We start from the raw sequence: 22,986 nt of genomic DNA, 5'->3' as shown, positions 1-22,986 counted from the left end.
CTCCACTAATGGGAAACTGCTTTAACGCAAAGATTTAAATGTTAACCTCATCGCAAAATACCTTCACAGGAACATCCAGAATAATGTTTGACCAAATATCTAGGCCCTAAGGCCTGACCTAGGTGGTACATAAAATTTACTGTGACAGGCATTTACTGAACATCTACTGTGTGACCTCTTGTGCTGGTGGCGGGGTGGGTAAAGGGTGGTGGGGGTACCTGAAACACAGTGTACTATTGGAAAGTTGAGGTATAGGGAGACTAAAAGACAGGGAGATGATAGTCACTGGAAAAATAGTCATTGATAGTTCCCAAGGGGAGAGGGTGTGTCCTGCCACAGGGGAAGGGAGGCACAGAGGAAATATTGGAGTCAGTCAGGGGCAGAAGGAAAGGATGAGACTGTGGCAAGAGTCTTTATTGTGGTTTCTGAGAGAAAGATCAGGAAAGGCAGGGCGGGCAGATAGAGGCTTGGCTAATTTGAATCATTTCGTGGGCTCTGGGGCATAGGGGATGTTCCAGTCTTCTGGCACCTGGCCTTGGGTCAATTAGGACAGGTGGCTAGTGGTCTGGAGAGTCCTGTGAAGGGGCTTATGGGGTGTGTGGGCTCTGGATTGGTTTGTGTTTGAAAAGTACACTTTTGGGTGAGTTGTTCACTATCTTTTGGAACTGGCTAGCTCTGAGAGGGGGAGCCTCTCAAGGGTCAGCAAGACCCCAGCTATCAACATTCAAATATAGAAAATGAAAGACCTGATTGATACCAGGGGCAGGTGGGGAAAGATAATATAGAGGCTGAGTGGTGAGATAGAAACCACTCTGGAATAGAGCTGAGGGGACTTGGACCGCTTCGTTAATGAGACATTCTGATCACATCTTGGCTACAGTGATTGTTCCCTTACTTAATAAAGAAACCAAGGCTCAGAGAAGTTCGTCAGGTCACTGGTAGTGAGGAACAGGACTGACGCTTGAAGGCAGGTCTCTGTCTTGTTATTCTTTACCTTTATGCTTTTTACTCTCCCAGGATTGTTCAAAACCTATTATTTCTGCCTTTCTCACCTCTAAGTGTTATTAGAAGATAATGAGTTTATATAAGTGAACATGCTTTGTATCCAGGGAAGAGCTAGACAGACGGTGACATTTTTGAGGTTATAATACAGGAATACTACTATGATTCAACCTTGAAATCTATAAATTGCATTTATAGGAATCTTAGAATCAAGGGAGGTGTTTGGAGATCGTTTGGGCCCTGTCTCTGTTCTCAAACAGGTGAAGTCTGAAACTACTTATTTTCTCCTGGAGGACGGCCAGACTCTCTCTTGGTAGCTTCATATCTTATCACTGTGATGAGAAAAAGCTCAATGGATGTTTATTTCACAAGGACTTTGCTTAGTCAGTTACTTCTTCAGTGTGCCCATAACTCCCCGGTGATCTGTGCATTATTAAGGAAGCTTCTGAATGTACCTAATTGACCCATGGCTGGAGATCTGGCTAAGCAGTTGTTACAGTTTATCCAGTCTGGAGTGGTTAGTAACAGTAGCAAAAAGAAATCCAGAACTCTTTGCCAGAGGAAGTGGTGGAAAGAGCCTAACGCCAAAGGTAGGGTCTTAGAGTTCTAGTTCTCCTTAGTTACATACTAGCTGATTTGATCTCAGGTGGCAACTTGATCATCGTGACTCTCGCTTTTCCCGAAGAGTTGTGCTGGATGATGTCTCAAGTCCCTTTCAGCAAGGACAGGGTACACTGTATCATCTAAGATTTGGATGGCTAATGTCATTTTGATAGAGGGGCAAAGTACTAATAAGTAGCTGGGAAGCTGGTTGTCTTTGATGTCTGATAGTTAATAAAATAGAGAAAGATTTACATGCAGAGCTGAACTCATCTTTCACTCTCATGCCAGCTATCTGCTGACTCCACTTCCTTGGTTAGCCCTGGGTTACTATAAATTAAACTTAACTGCTTTTTCCTGGGAATGATGCTCTGTAAATCAGCCCTGGAAGAGAGTGGCTCTGTCAAGAGGGCTTTTCATGGGATACTCTACCCATTGGAAAGACAAAATATTATCTGGCAACTGCTTCTGAATATTAGTTTATGTCTTGGCAATTGTTTTCATAATAATCCAAAGCTGTCAAGGAAACATAACTCACATGGCTTGGACACTTGGCTGCCTTCTCTGCCTGGTAGGGGTTTATTAATCATGTCCTCTTCCCTTGACTCTTCCTTTCTGCATGCAGCAGGATTAAATTAACTGACCTATTTCCAAATAATTAGATCATTAACCCCCCCTTTTAATAAAACCAGGAGACAATTTTATCTAAAATTAAACTCTATATTAGTGCCTGTTTTAGTAATGTCATCCGTATGGCTCTCCAATATGGGCTGGTCCAGCATCTGTGAATTGATGGTAATTCTCAGCACTGGTACTTCATAAGACATGCTCCTACACTCACAAATAATCGATTTTTTTTTTGTTGTTGTTTTAATTACCTAGTTAAAAAATACAGGAGCCATCTCAATGTCACCTTGGATATCCACATTGTGGGGAAAAAAATGACACTTCTATGCATTCATTGCTGACTCGCTGAGCTGGAGGAGTTAGTGGAGTTCAAATAGTTGTCTCATTAAAACTAAAGTTGGTGCTGAAATTTCCATCTAACTCTTAGCCCCTCCCTCAGCCAACCCAGTATCAGTGCTAAAAGAACTTTGACTCCTACACTTCTCCAGAACCTTCCTTAGTTTCCTCAGGCGTAGGAAAGAAAGGTAAGGTGATCTCAGTTGGCCTTTTCAACCCACAGGGCCTCAGCAAATAATTGCAGTGGCCTGTGAATGAACAGCAGCAATGGGGTCATTTTAATGGGATTGAGACGCCCCTACAATAATGGTGACAGACTTATTCACTTCTCCATGGGGAAAATGTCCAAGATTAGGCAGTTCATTACAGAAATGGGGACATGTTGAGAGAGGACTCTCAGAACAGAAAATGGAGTGCTGTTGATTACATTCATGCTGCTTCCCAGGAATAGCTTTTCCTCAGGACGCCTCAGCTCTGCTGAAGGCCACATTATGCCAAGAAATCTGGACCAAAAGGGTTTAGTTAGGAAACACTTGTGGAGTAGCCAGTAGCCTGGGCTTTTCAACCCACCACGAATGTCTCAGGCTGAGAAGTGAGGTGAGCGTCACCACATCGATGGGTAGACATTAGATAGGAGTTAATTACCTTTTCACGACTTCATATATTTGTGACAGGGAATTTGAGTTGTTGAGGTCATTTGGAACAAAGGGACACAGTATGTCCTGCCTGGGGGAGAACATACTTGTTAGTGTGAGTCTGAGTTTGGTGTTAATTTGGATTTAGAGGGTGTGGTTGATGTGGTGTGTGCCTCATACACACACTCTTGGTTCCCAGTTCTAACAGGATCCATGTGGCTACCTATGCACACCTGTACCTCTGCCTGAAGGACTTTTTTGTTGTTGAGTCTGGTGTCTGTGTGTGTGTGTGTGTGTGTGTTGGGCGGGGGCACGGTGAGCTGACAATGCTGGAGGGATATCCCAGAGCATTCTTCGACTAAAGGCAGTTGGAGAGAGCTGGTGAATAAGAGCTACAGGTACTCCCTCTTTTTTTTTTTTTTTTTTTTGATTTTTAAATTTATTTTTGTAAGTGGGGGGAGAGACTGAATGCATGAGCAGGATGGAGAGGCAGGTGGTGAAGCAGGCTCCCCGCTGAGCAGGGAGCCCAAAGTGGGACTTGATCCAGGACCCTGGGATCATGACCTGAGCTGATGCAGACACCTAACCGACTGAGCCACTCTGGTGCCCTGGGTCCCCTGCTTCTTGGCTGGAAAAGTCTGAAGCATATTTCACCCTGTCTCCCAGAGCTCTCCAAGGAAACTGAGCTCCCAGTGCCCACAGTGGTAACTTGCTTCGAACACAGCTTTAATTGGTGTTGTTCCTTGTCCCCATCTCATGTATCCACCCCATGACAGTGCTTCCCAAATGAGCTCATGCAGTTGAATCCTTGCCTCAGGTGTGCTTCTGGGGAAACTCAACCTAATTTAAGGGGTGAGCTTGCCACTAAACAAGATAAATTCCTTATTCCCGAGACATTATGGGGCTGTTCCCACCCACCCCTCTAATATCTTAGAGCATGGTTACTCACCATGGCGCAGCATGTTCTGGTTTGCCTCATGGGGATAGTGGAGGGCTGAGGGAGTCTCAAACTCCTGCCAGAGTGGAAAGAGAAATGACAATGGATTTAGTCAGGCTAATGCTGGATTATGCTACAGTAACAAGCTAACCACATTACAGTTGAATGCTGGCTAGAGGGTTGTCCTTGGTGATTATCTTGTAAGGGTGTCTCCAGAATTTAGCCTGTTTCCATCTGGGGGAGGCTGAGACACCTGGCATTGCGAGGGGAAGAGATGCGAGGAGCAGCAGGCTGCATCGTGCATGAAGCATGGGGCTGGGCTCTGAGGAGGGTGGTGAGGATGAGCAAATCTAGGGAGAAGCATGAAATAGGTCCAGTACAGGTCGCAAATCTGTCTTCAGGCAAGACTTGGGCTAAACATACATGTAAAACATAAAATAGACCTCAAATTACTCATCAGAATAAATTTCTGGTTTGATTTCTAAGATGTCAGACATTCACACTGTTCGTTTGCCCCAACACAAAAACCATTGCTAGAGGTCTGGTGCAGCTCACGAGTTGAAAAATCCAACTGATCTGGCCCACTGGAACAGTCATTTCTGGATTTGCATCTTGTCGTTGAGAAGACAAATGCTGGTGAGATGAGTCTTGTTACTTTGCAACTGGCAGGGTTGGTGAGGTGGGGGCTCATGTAAACCCTGGAGCTTTAAGGTAAATTGGGCGGACTTTTATATGGTCGTTGATCCTGGATACTTGTATCAGGGAACACAAGGGTTTTTGTTGAAGGGATACCAAATACAGTTTGAAACATAGAGCCACAGGGAAATCAAGGACTTGTTTTTTTTCCAGTGGATCATGCCTGGACAGGTAACATGTGAACATGGGATTTTGAGTAAGAAAACCAGTGTTGGTGCTTCTGCAGGGTCCCTGATCAGCTGAGTCTCCGTGCGCTTCTCCACCTTCTCAGCTTGAGTTTCCTCCTGACCCAATCTGAGATGATAATGGTACCTGGGTCCAAGATTTGATGTGAGGGTAAAATGGCTTCACAAGACAAAGCACTCGGTGTGGTGGCCAATGCGTGGCAAGTGCTTAGTAATGGCAGTTACTATTCCTTATGTCCTGAAGTGTAACATAGGGCTTCAGTTATTTCTTCATTGTTGACAAAAATACAGAACATCTGCTTTATGCTAGAAACTGTGCTAGATGTTGGGAATAAAATGATGAATAAAACAAAGCCCAATCAAATACAAATCAAAACCACAGTGAGATACCACCTCATACCAGTCAGAATGGCTAAAATTAACAAGTCAGGAAACGACAGATGCGGACGAAGATGCAGAGAAAGGGGAACCCTCCTACACTGTTGGTGGGAATGCAAGCTGGTGCAACCACTCTGGAAAACAGCATGGAGGTTCCTCACAAAGTTGAAAATAGAGCTACCCTATGACCCAGCAATTGCAGTACTGGGTATTTACCCTAAAGATACAAATATAGTGATCTGAAGGGGCACATGCCCCCAAATGTTTATAGCAGCAATGTCCACAATAGCCAAACCATGGAAAGAACCTAGATGTCCATCAACAGATGAATGGATAAAGAAGAGGTGGAGTATATATACATAATGGAATACTATGCAGCCATCAAAAGAAATGAAATCTTGCCATTTGTGACGACGTGGATGGAACTAGAGAGTATTATGCTTAGTGAAATAAGTCAATTAGAGACAGACAATTATCATATGATTTCTCTGGTATGAGGAAGTTGAGAGGCAACGTGGGGGGGGTGGGGGGGAAGGAAAGGAATAAATGAAACAAGATGGGATTGGGAGGGAGACAAACCATAAGTGACTCTTAATCTCACAAAACAAACTGAGGGTTGCTGGGGAGAGGGGATTTGGGAGAGGGTGGTGGGGTTATGGACATTGGGGAGGGTATGTGCTATGGTGAGTGCTGTAAAGTGTGAAAACCTGACGAATCACAGACCTGTACCCCTGGGACTAATAATACATTATATGTTAATAAAAAATAAAAAATTATATATATATTAAAAAACAAACAAACAAACAAACAAAGCCCAATCTTGTCCTGAAAGAGATGAGAGACCAGAGCTCAGCAAACATCTTAAAGGGCCAGACAGTGAATAGTTGAGGCTTTGTGGGGCATGGGGTATCTGTGACAGCCATTTGACTCTGCTCCTAGAGCTGGAAAGTAGCCTTATAGGATATGTGAATGAATGGACATGGATGTGTTCCAATAAAACTTTATTTAGATAGGTAGAGAACCAGATTTGTCCTGTGGGCCATAATTTGCTAATCACTGAGATGGCCAGTAATAGGCATTACGGGCTAATATTTATTGAGAGCGTACCATGTTTTTGTTCATTTGTTTAACAGACACTTACATAGCAGTTATTATGAATTAACTCACAGCAGTGATTATTAGTCAGGTAATTATCGAATCACTTTCCACATATTACCTCCTTTAGTCCTCATCATAACCCCATGAGGTTGGTAAGATCCCCATTTTATAAGATGGAGTTGGTACTAATATTATTCCCCTAATACAGATTAGGGGGGCGCCTGGGTGGCTCAGTGGGTTAAGCCGCTGCCTTCGGCTCAGGTCATGATCTCAGAGTCCTGGGATCGAGTCCCGCATCGGGCTCTCTGCTCAGCAGGGAGCCTGCTTCCCTCTCTCTCTCTCTGCCTGCCTCTCTGCCTACTTGTGATTTCTCTCTGTCAAATAAATAAATAAAATCTTAAAAAAAAAATACAGATTAGGCAGCTGAGTCACTAAGAGGTTAAATAGCAGGCTGGGATTTGAACCCAAACAAAATCATGCCAGAGGCTATGCTTGGAATCATTCTACACACAGCCTCCCTCCCATAAACACTTAAACTGTGGACTCCTATAAGTACGTGAAGGGAGTAACAATAATGTCACCCTCTCAGATGACTGTGACCCTCTCAAGAGTTGAAAGTGCTTGGTAAATTGTAGCAGGTTAAGGAAACATGACTTTTTTTTTCCTCTCTGGAGAAGCTGCCCTCTGCCACTTGGAGGGGAGGAGCTGAGTTGGTTTCTGAATTGGAGAGATTGGGCAAGGAATGCTTGTTTATAGATCTTGGAAAAGGGAAATGAGCCGGCTCTTTGAGGACACATCTCATTTCTTTCTTTAAAAGTTTCTGAACTTGAGGAATAAAACATGAACATCGGTTCTGATGCCACTTCGGCTGTGGACAAACCCCAGGAGATCTTGCCATATCCATGAAACCAGAAACTCAGGAGGAGGGGGCTGCGTGCCCCAAATCTCACAGCTGATAGAAGCAGAACCAGGATTGGAATCTGGATGCTCTCATTCTGAGGCACGCATACTTGGCCACAGGCACTAGGATGCAGTGTCCTGTGTGTATACATGTTGTTCCAGATCTTGTTCTTGATCTCATTACTTGGTCAGCACTGAGAGAAAGTGAGAAGAATCTGTTTAAACTGAGCACAGCTGGGAAAAGAGATGGTGTTCATCCTATTCAGATACTGTCTACGGAATGCAGAGGATTTAATAAATAATAGTGTGCCCATTCTGATAATTAAAGCTTGTGAAAAATAATGACTTGGCCCAGAGGTATCATTACCTAGAATACCAGCCTAGTGTCTGTTTCAAAACAGTGATAATTTTTATGTCCTGCCATAAATGATCACTTAAGCAGCTTGAAATAAAAACAGGGCACAGTGCCCCCTGTGCTTGTGGATTTTGTGCTAAAAAGTTGAACTTGCTCTTGAAGAGAAATGCCCATCTGTGCTGAAAATGCCTGTGGACTCTCTCCATGTTTTAATAAATAGTGGACTGCAAAAAGCTTGTGTTGAATGGAGGAGGACGGAGCACGGGAGGTGTCTGTGCAAAAAGAAAGGGGACAAGGGCACACGGGGTCTGGGATAGCTTTGGAAACCATCTGGGAGGTTCTTCCATGTTAAATTGTGTCCCCTAAAAAGGTAAGTTGAAGCCCTAACTCCTAGTACCCGTGAGAGTGACTTTATTTGGAAAAAGGGTCTTTACAGGCATAATAGAGATGAAAGTTGAGGTCACACTGGAACTAAGGTGGGCCTTGGTCCAATATCCTTTGTGTCCATAAGGAGATGACCACGTGGGAGTGAAGGAAGTGGAGACTGGAGGCGTGTAGCTGCAGGCCAAGGAAGGCCAAGGACTGATGAGGCAAGGAAGGGAGGGAGCTTGGGAGAGTCAAGGAAGGACTTTACCCTCTGGGTCCTGGAGGGAGAATGGCCCTGCCAATACCCTGTTTTCAGACTTGTAGACTTTATAACTGGGAAAGAATGAATTTCTGTTGGTTTAAGTCAACCAGTTTGTTTGTGCCACTTTGTTACAGTAACTCTAGGAAGCTAGTGTGGAGGGGATGTATAGACTTGCAGAAGGGAAGTAGGCCTATGTGTATGGGGCAGAGGGATGGAATCAGGGAACTGTGTTCATCCATGTTTTCATTTGCCATTCAGAAAGGAGGCAGTATGGTAATTAAGAACAAAGCTTAGGAATCAAACCAACTTTTGAATTTCTGCTCCTTTTCTATTCTGGGTGACTTTTAATAATAATCATAACCTCTAACATTTACTGATGAATTGATATCCTAGGCCTTGTGGCTTGAGCTAAATATGTCCTGTCTTCATTTTGTAGGAAGGAGCCTGAATCACAAAAAATGTCAGTTGTGCAAAGTTCTTTTTCCTTTTGATGAAGTATATTTGATATATAACATTGTATAATTTGAAGGTTGACATCTTAATTTGATACAGTTGTATATTGTAATATATTGGCCATTGTAGCAATAATTAACACTCTATTCCATTCCACAAGTGGTTAAATAATTAAGTTTTAGGCTCTTAGAAAGTTGGCTTACAAATCAGTTTTGTTGTCTATATTGACTATACTGTGCATCTGATCTCTAGGACTTATTGCTACTCGTTGCAGATTAGTATTCTTATTTGTATGTACATTCATATATAATACATACATTTTTTGATGGTTGGTTGATTGATTTGAGAGAGTGAGTGAGAGCAAGGGAGCAGGGGAAGGGGCAGCCGGAGAGAGGGAGAGATGCCGTGCTGAGTGCAGAGCACACTGTGGGGCTCGATCTCAGGACCCTGAGATCCCAACCTGAGCCGAAATCCAGAATCAGATGCTCAACCGACTGAGACACCCACATGCCTTGCAAGTTAGTATTCTTAAACAATGTCTGTTTTATCCTTCCTACCCCCAGACCCTGGTAAAATCACCATTAAAATCACCAATCACCAGTAAAATCACCATTTTACTTTGTTTTTACAAATCTGACCTTTTAAGAATTCACATAGAAGTGATTTGATCCAGTACGTGTCTTTATCTATCAGACTTACCTTATCTAGCAGGATACTCTCAAGGGGTATCCATGTGTTTGCAAATGGCTGGATGCCCTTCTTTTTTTAGTTAAAAGGCTGGCAAGTGGTTGTGGAGCTGGTATCTAGTACTTTGGCTCCAGAGGTTCATCTATTAAACCACTATGCAACACCTGAGACTCCATTTTCTCCAGTGTTCAATGGGGAGCATCAAAATACCTGTCACAGAAGATGCAACTCGGTTATTCTGTAAAACTCCTCATCATTAAATAGTTGTAGGCATGTAGGAAGCTTGAAAAAAAAAAAAAGTATGGTAAAGACCTGTGTACTCTTCAGTCTTCTTTCCCTGATGGTAACATCTTCTGTAACTGCAGTACATTAAAACCCAGAAAAGGGACACTGTATAATTTTTATTCAGATGCACCAGTTTTGTTAAATGCTTGCTGTCTGTCTCTGCAGATCTGTCTCTGTTTGTCTGTCTCTCTGGCTTATGCCATGTTATCATATGTCTAGGTTTAGGTAATCACTAGCACAGTGAAGAGACAGGATGCTTCCCTCACTGCATAAGAACTCCCTTGGGCTATACTTTCATATTGCCTTCTCTCCCCACACCCATCCCTAAGCCTAGGCTGCTATTAATCTCTCCATCTCCATAATTCTGTCATTTTTGAGCATGTTCTATAAATGAAACCATACTGCCTATAAACTTCAGAGATTGGCTTTTGTCACTCAGCATAATGCCAAATATTTTTTGAGCTTTTCTGTATACCAGGTGCTCTGCAAAAAACCGAGAATAGAAAGTGTCAACCCCTCACTTTTTTAAAGAAAGTTTTTATTTAAATTCCAGTTAACATACAGTGTAATATGAGTTTCAGGTGTACAATAGAGTGATTCAGCGCTTCCATACACCACCTGGTGCTCATCATGACAAGTATAACCCTTAATCTCCATCACCTCCTTTACCCATCCCCCCACTCACCTCCCTTCTAGTAACCATCAGTGAGTTGAGCTAAGGATCTATTCAACCCTCACTTTAGCTTGAGCTGCTCAGCTTGCTGGTTTGCTCTGTTACTGGTGGGAAAAATGTCCCCCAGTTTGAAAAGATCAAGAGGCCATTTTCTTTTTCTGGTGGTAAGCTTTGCCTCAGGTCATGGCTTGCATTTCCAACCCATTTTCTTCCTCAAGCCAAACATTTTCAGTACTGTGATTAAGAAGTATGTGGAGAGGCTGTCTGGGGGGAAATCTGCCATGGTAGTATTTCATTCTGGATAACTCCATAAACATCCAAATACCCCTTATTGAGATGGTAGCATTGGAGACCTAATGGAGACCTTCTGCAGGTTGCCTGTTTTGGTGTCCCCTCCTAAGCCTTCACAGCTGCATCGTTTGGAGCATTTATGTGCCAAGGTTAATTCCAGATAATCTATATAGCAGGAAGGTGGGAAAAATCTGGAACATAAGTTGGTATGTTAACTGTTTGCTATGTATTGAGTTAACTTTTCATTCTATGAGAGTACAAGACAGAGTGGAACAGCTTGTTTTACAAAAAGATGAAAATTCAAATAACCTGGTTTCTGTTCTCTTCCATGTTACTAAGAAGCTGTGTGTCCCCTAACAAGTCGACTCCTTTGGACCTCTTTTGTGAGCAAGGCAGGCTCTGGATTATTTGACCTTAGAAGTCTTTTAGCGATGGAAAAAACAATTCTATTTCTGTGTTTTGTGATCCTAGTTTATATAGTCATGACCTCTTGGAACACCAAGAGTAAGGCTGTTTTAAAAAAAGCCTTTGGAAGTCTCCATGATGTCATTCATGACCCATCCGTCAAACCCACGGGCTTCGTGACCCACCCACCTTGTTTTACTGTGTTCACCTGGAAGGAGTGTTCCCGCTGCGCTCTTTTGAAAGCTGACATCTCTGTGAATGCTTTAGGGTCCAGCCCCTTTTCACCTTGAACTTCTCTCTCCTGCATCACTTTCTCTCTTTACTGGCTTGCTCACGGCAGCATACAAATGAGCTCTGGCTTTCACGCTTCTTCAAAACAAACAGCCTGCCTCCGGCCACGTACTCCTCCAGCTTCCACCCTATTCCAATTCTCTCTTTTACTGCAAACATACTATGAGTCCTCTGCGTTTGCTGTTTCCTCTTCCTGGTGTCCTATTCCTCCTTCAGCTGCCTGCAGGTGGATTTCTGGGTTTACCAGGTCCATGAAACTGGACATTGTCTTGAACTTCCTGAGGCCAAGCCTAGCGGGCCCTTTTCTGTCTTCATCTTGGCACCTTCTCAGCATCTTTGAATTCTGTCCTTCTTGATTCATTCCTGTCTCGGTCTCTGCTGTGCCGCAGTCTTTCGGCCATTCCTCCTCATTTTTCTTGGGTGGCTTTTCCTCCTCAGGGTTTTGTCTGGAGCTCTTTCTACATCTCTCTACACATTCTGTACAGAGTTTCTACTCTAGTCCCCTGGCTTTAGACAGTGTCTGAATTTTGATAATTCCAAATATATACCTTTGACCTATCCTCTCCTCTGAGCTTTAAATTTTTGTATTTCCTATTCTACACAGTGTTCAACTTACATGTTTCATAGGAATCTCAAACCTAAATGTCCAGGGCAGACTTCTTTTTTTTTTTTCCTTCCCTAATTTCCTTTTCTCTGTGTCTTCCCTACCTGCTTGCTCAAACTAAAATGCTAGGGTCTGGATCCAAACTGAGGTTTTCTCTTTCTCTCCTTACCTCCTGGGAATCTAAGTCACTGGGGTTGAGCTTCTTGAATTCGTTGTAGGTTGGCCCATTTTTCCAGTTGCCCTGTTCTTTCATCAGTGTTATTACCGTGTCTTATCTGGGTATCCTAAAGCATCCTAAGTGGCCTTTTGCTCTTCTGCTTCTGCCTACATTTCATTTCCTCCACAACAGCTAAAGTGATTAAAAAAAAAAAAAATCCTATCAGTGCCCTACTTCAAACTGTCCAGTATCTTCTTTTTGCATTTTGAATGGCACTCACACTTTACCAGTCTGCTTTGCCATTGCTACACTCTCTGCACACCAGGCCCAGCCAAGCTGGTCTTCATTCTGGTCCTCCAGCAAGCCACACCCCTTTGCACCTCTTGACCTTGGTCATTTGATATCTCTCCACCTGACACGTCCTTTCCTAAAGTCTTCATATGACTGGCTGCTTAGCAGTCACAGTCAGCCTTAAATATGCCAGCTCCTCAGAGAGGCCTCTGCCTAATCACTTCTCCTCAAGCACCCCTCCCCCCAACCCATTCATCATGAATCTTGTTTTCTTATTAGCCTGCCTGCATCACCATCTGCAGTCCTCTTGTTTTACTTTCTTGTACTTATCAATTGTATTTTCCTTGAAGTCTCAGTATTTTCCTTTCTTGTTTATTACTCTGTCCTTCATTTCTAGAACAGAAGTTTTTGAATGAATGAATAGCTCTTCAACTGAAAGGCAGTAAAGACTTTTCTGCAGCTTTCTGGAGATATAATTGTCTTAAAACATGTTGTAAGTTTAAGGTGTGCGATGTGTTGATTTGATTTATATATTGCAAAACGATGAACCACCATTGCATTAGCTAACCCCTCCATCGTGCCGCATTATTACCATTTCTTTTTTTTTTTTTTTGTGGCAAGAACGTTTAAGATCTACTCTCTTAGCAACTTTCCCATATAAGATACAGTATTGTATAATCACCATGCTGTATATTAGATCCCCACAACTTACTCATCTTCTTTCTGAAAGTTTGTACTTTTTAGAAAAAAATTTAGTCATTGTATTACTCATTTCATAGGTAGAGGTCAGTGATTCATCAATGTTCTATATTACCCACTGCTCATTATAACACATACCCTCCCCAGCGTCCATCATGAAAATGTATACTCAGTGATGAACATCTCTTTATTTCTTCTGAACCTCAGCCCTGGACAACCACCATTCTACTTTTTCTTTCTTTCTTTCTTTCTTTTTTTTTAAGATTTTATTTATTTGACACACAGAGATCACAAGCATGCAGAGAGGCAGGCAGAAAGAGGGGGAAGCAGGGTCCCCGCTGAGCAGAGAGCCCAATGTGGGGCTCAATCCCAGGACCCTGAGATCATGACCTGAGCCGAAGGCAGAGGCTTAACCCACTGAGCCACCCAGGCGCCCCCCCCATTCTACTTTCTTTTGCTATGAGTTTGACTTTTTTAGATTTCACACAAAAGTGAGAACATAAAGTATTTGTCTCTCTCTGTCTGGCTTATTTCACTTAGAATAATGCCCTCAATTTCCATCTGTGTGGTCACAGATAGCAGGATTTTGAAAGAAAGTAATTTTAGGCATGAAAAAATAACATTAATAACAACAAAGGCTGAAGTTGTGCTTACTGTGGAGTAGGAACTCTGCTTCCTATGTATGGAAACTGAGGCTTGGCAGTTTATGGTCAGTGGTTAATGACTTTCCAAAGGACTGGCAGCCAGAAGGAGACAGGTTTGGACACTTTATGCCCTTCACATGATCAATACCAACCCATTTTCAGTTTGGGGAGACTAGCAAAGAAAACCACATGGCATATGGTGAGAGCCCCAGGTCAGACCCTACTTGTGTGTCTTAGTTACTGTGGGAGCTTGGGTGAGTTGATTCACTAAGCCTCAGTGACTCAGCTATAAAGACAGGACACTAATAGCTACCTCACATGGTTGTTAGCAGCATCTGATGAGAACACAGGACGGTATAGTATCAAAATGCATAGATATGTTGATAAGGTTCCTTGCCCAGCCTCTGGCACACTGTACTTATATTACTTACGACTGTTTCTACTCTTTGGCTTTTATCTGAATTGAAGATAAGTGCTATGATCTAAATGGTTTTGTCCCCTCAAAGTTCATCTACCATAGTTTCATCCCCAAGGTGGTGGTATTTGAAAGTGGGACGTGTTGGAGCTGATCAGGTCATGAGCCTGGAGCCTCCGTGAGTGGGATTCACGCCCTGAGGAAAGAGGCCTCAGGGAAAGTGGTCTTTCGTCAGGCAGAGAGCCTGGCCATGCTGGCATCTTGGTCTCAGACTTCAACCTTTCAGAACTGTGAGAAATCCATGTTTATTGTTGATAAGCCACCTGGTCTGTGGTATTTTGTTAGAGCAGCCCAGTGAAAATGAGAAAGCAAGGGTCATACCGTTTCTGTGTATGAGTTCCAGCAAAAGTGCGTGGTGGGTTCAGGGCTGGTCGGCAACCAGCTGTTCACCATTTAGCTGCTTCCTCCCTTCTAGGACCTTTTGCAGGCCTCTCCTCAGGGACCCCAGTCTCCATGGGTACCCTTTGCCCTGAAGTTCTATAAGTAGGTCTGCCTCATTCAGTCCTCCCTCCTAAACATGGATCCTGAGGCTGGCTGTCATCTAGGCCATTGATCTGATAATTTCAGCTGGGCCGAAATCATGGCCAAGACTTGAAAGTGCTACCACACTGGCTACTACTGTCGCAGTAGTCTTATGGAGACACAAGGCTTGAAAGTCGAGGCTCTTTTCTCTTCTGGTGGAAATCCCAGGCTGATGGCAGGATTGGGGATATTTGGGGGCCAAGGGGCCTTCCTAGAGTCTGTAAGTCATCCAGAAGGCGGTGGCTGTCTCAGCTTTGGCATCCAGCAGGCCTAGCATGCTCTCAAAGGGCCCCTGGGAAGTCATTTGCTGTGATGAAGACGCTTACACTGAATGAGGGAAAGCATCACCCAAATGCATGTGTGTTCATTCGGTGCGGGGGAGTTGAAGTCAGATGCGTCTGCCACGATTACAGGGAAAGGACCGACAGAGTGGTTTACTAGCAGCCACTGTGGAATGTTGTTATTGAGCACTTGACCGTGGGCCGCAATCTCCAGCAAGAGAAGCCCAAGACAAGCTATCAGACTGAATGGGAAAGGAAATGTCTCTGCTTTCACCCAATGCTCATGCCCGATATACACTAAGGTTCTGTTGTTCATTGCCTAACATACATACATGTATATGTATCCATATATGTATGTAACTTTTTATTTTGGAATAATCTTAGATGTACAGAAAAATGATAATGGGATGGTAGAGTTCCTATGTACCCTTCACCAAGCTTCGCTTAATGTTCTACTCAACATTCGGAGCCATAACTTTTTGCCTTAGTGAAGAAAATCGTTCACTTACCTCGTCTCTCCTTACAACCAGTTATGTGCCAGGCATGGTGCTAGGCGCTAGAGATAGAACAATGAATAAGACAGACCCAGTCCCTCCTGCCTTCATGAGTCTGATAATGCAGCTTAGTGGATTGTAAAGTGTGGTCTCTGGATCATCAGCATCACCTTGGAACTTTTAGAAATGCGAGTTCTCAGGCCCCATCCCATATGGGATCTAGGAACTTGCAGGGTAGGGCCCAGGACTCTGTATTTTTAACCAGCCCTCCCGTGGATTCTGATGCATGGTCAAGTCTGAGAACCGGTCTTGAGGGGAAAAAGAAATCTTAAATAAATAGAAAAAGGTGGTGATTTCACAATGGGAGGTAGAGCTTTAGGAACATATAATTGGGAGAGCTTGTCTAATCTGGAATGTAGGAAAGACTTGGTTGAAAAAAGGTATTTAAATTGCTGTCTGGAAGATGAGGAGGAGTGAGCCAGGTGGAGTGGTGGGTGAGGTCACTGCCAGAAACCAGGGCAAGAGACTTGACAGGCTAAATCTGGGCTCTCCAGCCACTCTAAAACTGTAACTCCGAAAGATTAGTTTGGGGTTAAACCACTAGTTAAATCTAGCTTAATTAGAAAATCCAATTAACTAGTTCTTGGCACTTCCTGAATATTTCAGCTAGTGAAGATTTTAAAAATAAAATCTGTGTTGCATTTAGGGGATTATTTTCATTAAAAAGAAAGAGCTCTGTGATAAGGGATAGAAACCCATTGTCGCATGGACTGTGTTTATATTAGCTCTGTGAGCCTGTTGAGCTCACTTCACTCTGGTGGCCTCCTTCCTTGTTCTTACCTATAAAATGAGGGGGCTGGGCTCTGTCCGTCCAGCCATTTCCTCTCTGACTTCATGATCCAGAAATTACTATAAATATTATCGTATTGCTGTTTACTTTTAAAAAGTACATTTATATTCCTTTCCTTCCATAGCTAATTCTACACATTGCCTACTGGAGACTGCAAGAGTGCTTTCCTGTTCTTTTCTCTGAAATTATTGCCATAAGTTTATCCCATAAGAATATATTATTTGCTCTAATGATCCGGTAATTATCAGGTAATGAAATGGCCAACCGTAAGTATATTATTAGGAGCAGTTGCTGTGTGGAATATTTTTGTCATGCAATTAGAACAGTTACTTACCTTTGAGTAATGCCTAGGAAGTTACATGCTGAGGAGACTGAAAATAGAGAACTAGGCTTCCATGTTCTGCTGAAGTTAAGTGCGAAGCCCACACGTGAAAAGTCTACCAAGCCGAATTCCATGGACTAGAGCTGAAAGCCATGCTTTGTCTTTCGGTTCGCAGTATGCCACACTGTCATTAATTGGAACCGTTCCCCAAGGAGAGCTGGATTAGGCAGCTGCATTTCCAAGCTGACCATCCTGACTTACGTTGTCCCTCTCAGTCCTTGACTGGGGAAAAGTTTCATTATGAGAGTATTAATGCTGATGGGCAGAGGGTTTTATATTCAAAGTCAGGCTCAGGATAGGTCCTTAATTGAAAGGAATTTTTAACCACCTTGCATTCAGGCCCCTTCTGCAGCTTCTGGAGCTGTTACTTGGATATCAGAATGTGACATACAGCCCTCCCCTGTCTGCATTACGAACTTGGTCCTGAATGTGGAGATTGCAGTGATGAATTTTGACCTCTTAGATTTTTAACTTTGATCTTGGCAGCCCCCACACTGACACTTTTAATGGGATGTGTCTCTAAAATGTTTCATCCGGCCAATGAGAAGGTGCTAGGCATTCTTAGTTGGGCAGAGTCCCCTTCTGCCCACATTCGGTTATCCTTTATTTGCACTGACAATTGTCATGGGTATTCTGCTTTCTAGCTACATGTGAACCATTTCCCTTTTTCCACTGGAGACTCCTAGAGGACAAAGTCCGGAGCCCATTCATGGTAGCATGATAATATCAGCTAACACCCAAGAGTGCTAAAGTTAGGCACTTGACATTTCATTTATTTCCCTTACATCTGTGAACAGAACTACACAACACACCCAAAAGTGTATGGGGGGCCTTCTCCACAAAGTAGGTATTTTGAGTCCTATTTTATAAATGAGAAAACTGAGGTGCAGAGATGTTCAACAGCTGCTTGAGGGACCCTGAGCTACTTGGTGCTGGAACCAGCATTCAGATCCATTTCTCCAACTCAAGCCTGTGCTCTGAATACTTTGTCTCTCAAAATAACCAGAGACCTCTAACATCACAGGAACTCAATAAATCATGGGAGAATATCAGAGTGACTCTTCATCTAGGTTGTATGACAAGCTTTGGGGATGGTGAAAATGCAGGAGAGGGCTAAAGGGTGCGTACTTGGGAAGTATGTAGACAGTAAAAGAAGGTCTGAGCTATGTTTTTCATGTAAAGAAAATGAGTGTCCAAATACCTGATTAAACCAAAGGAACAGCCGTATTGCTTGTTATCCTGGCCATGCTAACATTCAGCCATCTCCAGCAGGAGCAATATTGTTGTTGAACTGGTTTGTTTCCCATGCTGTTTGGTTGATTACATCATTACTTCAAGTCTCATGTAATAAGCTGTGGTACAGTTGTTAGCTGGATCTGATGCAACTACTTTTTTGCTCAAGGCAATCTTCATAGGTTTAAGGAATCCTTTCTGGGGAGTTAAATTACTCAGAGGGGGATCTGTGTGATTATTGTTCTCTCATTCCACTCTATTGCTTGCCATGCTCTGCCCTGCCATTCTATCCCACTTCTTTCCTGCTATAGCATTTCATTCTAAAAAAACCCCAAAAAACAAAAAAACAACCTTGAGTATTGCAAGGGATTGAATGTTTGTGTCCCCCAAGATTCATATTTTGAGATCTGAACCCCCAGTGTGAGGGTATTAGGAGGTGGGGCCCTTGGGGGTTGATTAGGTCATAAAGGTCAAGCCATCACAAATGAGATTAATGTCTTTATAAAAAAGACCCAGGGAGTTTCCCTGTCCCTTCAGCTTTGTGAGGACACAGTGAGAAGACCGCTGGTGGTCTATAACCAGTACACAGGCTCTCTCCAGACACCAAATCAGCTAGGACCTTGATCATGGACCTCCCAGTCACCTCAACCATTTATAAGCTACCCGGTAAATGGTATTCTGTTCTAGTAGCTGAATGGACTGAAACAAGTCCTATGTGCCAAATACCGTGTTAGATATTGAAGATCTACACCTAAATGCTTAATCTGGGGATCAGATTAGACAGATTTTGTCCTTACCTAGCTTGGTGTCTGATAAGGAAATAAAAAAACAGTGCAGGCAGGTGAGCTCTATAGAAAGGTACTACAGGGAGGATGGGAGCTCAGGTTGCTGTTGGGGTGGGGTTTCATACATGAGTCAGAAAAGGTCCTTGGAGAGAGTGACTTCTTATCACCTGAGAGAGGAAAAGAAAATAGTTGGACACAGGGCATTTTAGCCATCCAGTAAGAGGAAGCAAGTTAAAGACCAAACCCACCCCACCCCCCTTTTATTTTCTCCTTTCTTCCCTCTTTTCAAAAGATTCAGTTTGCTTGTGGTTTGAGATCCCCAAAATTGGTGATCTGGAAGCAGGTCGTACTTATTCAGTGTTACCCTCGTGTTTCTTCTCATGGAAGTCGATAGTACAGAATGGCAGTGCTTGTGACCTAAGGGGTGATCTGATATTCAGAGAACTCAGTAAGATTCAGGATGTCAGAAGAGGGCAGAATGGAGAATTTGGGTATTTCTAAAATCATTCAGCTTTAAAGGGAAACCCTAAACCTGATTTCTGGTAAATTATTTTCCTGGTCAGATTTGTGTTGCTGGAATTAAATGGGAAAGGTCAAGAGCTGTCTCTTGAACTCAGTTTCTGTGGATTCATCTATAATATGGTTGGCCTAGGCAGGGGCGCCTGGGTGGCTCTGTTGGTTCAATGCCTGCCTTTGGCTCAGGTCAGGATCCAGGCTCCTGGGATCGAGTCCATCAGACTCCTTGCTCTGCTGCGAGCCTGCTTCACGCTCTGCCTGCTTCTCCCCATGGCTTGTGCTCTCTTTCTCTCTCTTGACAGATAAATAAATAAAATCTTTAAAAAAAGGAATATGGTTGACCTCGTGTACATTTAACAATATACTACTAATTTTAAAGGGGCGTTCTGTGCAGATTCCTTTCAAATACACAATTACTTATTTTTGGACCCCCAAATCCTGAAGGTACTTTTAAGAGAAATTCTAAAAATTGAAAAAATATTTTAAAAATTCCTTAAGAATTTTCTGCTTTTATTTGGGACTCAGTCATAAATGCTAAAAGCAACACCTTTCCCCTTCCTTTTAATAAGGAGGTTGTATCTCCAATTCAGAATAGTGGTTAGTTTTTAGGGATTTTGAAGAGAATGTAGAGGTGAGGATGGCCTTTTAGGGTCCCAAACCAACTGTGATAGTAATTCCTAAAACTTTTCTCAGAGTTTGCATGAATACTTCTCTTTTCCACTCTGACTTCACTGCTATCTTCTTGGCACTTCTTAAACAATGAAAAATTCTTTCTAGTTATTTCTAGGAATTAAATTCTAACTGTTAAAGGCTTCAACTATAGATTCACTGATTTATTTTTCATTTTTTATTTTTATTTTTTTTATTTTTTATTTTTTTCCAATTTATTTATTTTCAGAAAAACAGTATTCATTATTTTTTCACCACACCCAGTGCTCCATGCAAGCTGTGCCCTCTATAATACCCACCACCTGGTACCCCAACCTCCCACCCCCCCGCCACTTCAAACCCCTCAGATTGTTTTTCAGAGTCCATAGTCTCTCATGGTTCACCACCCCTTCCAATTTACCCAAAAGCACATACCCTCCCCAATGTCCATAACCCTACCCTCCTTCTCCCAACCCCCCTCCCCACAGCAACCCACAGTTTGTTTCGTGAGATTAAGAGTCACTTATGGTTTGTCTCCCTCCCTATCCCATCTTGTTTCATGGATTCTTCTCCTACCCACTTAAGCCCCCATGTTGCATCACCACTCCCTCATATCAGGGAGATCATATGATAGTTGTCTTTCTCCGCTTGACTTATTTCGCTAAGCATGATACGCTCTAGTTCCATCCATGTTGTCGCAAATGGCAAGATTTCGTTTCTTTTGATGGCTGCATAGTATTCCATTGTGTATATATATCACATCTTCTTGATCCATTCATCTGTTGATGGACATCTAGGTTCTTTCCATAGTTTGGCTATTGTGGACATTGCTGCTATAAACATTCGGGTGCACGTGCCCCTTTGGATCACTACGTTTGTATCTTTAGGGTAAATTCCCAGTAGTGCAATTGCTGGGTCATAGGGCAGTTCTATTTTCAACATTTTGAGGAACCTCCATGCTGTTTTCCAGAGCGGTTGCACCAGCTTGCATTCCCACCAACAGTGTAGGAGGGTTCCCCTTTCTCCGCATCCTCGCCAGCATCTGTCATTTCCTGACTTGTTGATTTTAGCCATTCTGACTGGTGTGAGGTGATATCTCATTGTGGTTTTGATTTGTATTTCCCTGATGCCGAGTGATATGGAGCACTTTTTCATGTGTCTGTTGGCCATCTGGATGTCTTCTTTGCAGAAATGTCTGTTCATGTCCTCTGCCCATTTCTTGATTGGATTATTTGTTCTTTGGGTGTTGAGTTTGTTAAGTTCTTTATAGATTTTGGACACTAGTCCTTTATCTGATATGTCGTTTGCAAATATCTTCTCCCATTCTGTCAGTTGTCTTTTGGTTTTGTTAACTGTTTCCTTTGCTGTGCAAAAGCTTTTGATTTTGATGAAATCCCAAAAGTTCATTTTTGCCCTTGCTTCCCTTGCCTTTGGCGATGTTCCTAGGAAGATGTTGCTGCGGCTGAGGTCGAAGAGGTTGCTGCCTGTGTTCTCCTCAAGGATTTTGATGGATTCCTTTCTCACATTGAGGTCCTTAATCCATTTTGAATCTATTTTTGTGTGTAGTGTAAGGAAATGGTCCAATTTCATTTTTCTGCACGTGGCTGTCCAATTTTCCCAACACCATTTATTGAAGAGGCTGTCTTTTTTCCATTGGACATTCTTTCCTGCTTTGTCGAAGATTAGTTGACCATAGAGTTGAGGGTCTATTTCTGGGCTCTCTATTCTGTTCCATTGGTCTATGTGTCTGTTTTTGTGCCAGTACAATGCTGTCTTGATGATGACAGCTTTGTAATAAAGCTTGAAGTCCGGAATTGTGATGCCACCAACTTTGGCTTTGTTTTTCAATATCCTTTTGGCTATTCGAGTCTTTTCTGGTTCCATATAAATTTTAGAATTATTTGTTCCATTTCTTTGAAAAAGATGGATGGTACTTTGATAGGAATTGCATTAAATGTGTAGATTGCTTTAGGTAGCATAGACATTTTCACAATATTTATTCTTCCAATCCAGGAGCATGGAACATTTTTCCATTTCTTTGTGTCTTCCTCAATTTCTTTCATGAGTACTTTATAGTTTTCTGAGTATAGATTCTTAGCCTCTTTGGTTATTCCTAGGTATCTTATGGTTTGGGGTGCAATTGTAAATGGGATTGACTCCTTAAGTTCTCTTTCTTCTGTCTTGTTGTTGGTGTAGAGAAATGCAACTGATTTCTGTGCATTGATCTTATATCCTGACACTTTACTGAATTCCTGTACAAGTTCTAGCAGTTTTGGAGTGGAGTCTTTTGGGTTTTCCACATAGAGTATCATATCATCTGCGAAGAGTGATAATTTGACTTCTTCTTTGCCGATTTGGATGCCTTTAATTTCCTTTTGTTGTCTGATTGCTGAGGCTAGGACTTCTAGTACTATGTTGAATAGCAGTGGTGATAATGGACATCCCTGCCGTGTTCCTGACCTTAGCGGAAAAGCTTTCAGTTTTTCTCCATTGAGAATGATATTTGCAGTGGGTTTTTCATAGATGGCTTTGATGATATTGAGGTATGTGCCTTCTATCCCTACACTTTGAAGGGTTTTGATCAGGAAGGGATGCTGTACTTTGTCAAATGCTTTTTCAGCATCTATTGAGAGTATCATATGGTTCTTGTTCTTTCTTTTATTGATGTGTTGTATCACATTGACTGATTTGCGGATGTTGAACCAACCTTGCAGCCCTGGGATAAATCCCACTTGGTCGTGGTGAATAATCCTTTTAATGTACTGTTGAATCCTATTGGCTAGTATTTTGGTGAGAATTTTTGCATCTGTGTTCATCAATGATATTGGTCTATAGCTCTCTTTTTTGATGGGATCCTTGTCTGGTTTTGGGATCAAGGTGATGCTGGCCTCATAAAATGAGTTTGGGAGTTTTCCTTCCATTTCTATTTTTTGGAACAGTTTC

The 22,986-nt window shown here is 42.6% G+C and overlaps 1 pseudogene; it reads right to left on the bottom strand.

Annotated features, from left to right (window-relative positions):
- Positions 1 to 4,356: 4,356 nt before the first annotated feature.
- Positions 4,357 to 22,986, bottom strand: part of LOC122910183 — a 28,455-nt pseudogene continuing 9,825 nt past the window's right edge.

This window comes from Neovison vison, chromosome 6 (assembly GCF_020171115.1).
Source record: "Neovison vison isolate M4711 chromosome 6, ASM_NN_V1, whole genome shotgun sequence".
NCBI lineage: Eukaryota > Metazoa > Chordata > Mammalia > Carnivora > Mustelidae > Neogale > Neogale vison.
This window is presented reverse-complemented; position numbering and strand designations above follow the sequence as displayed.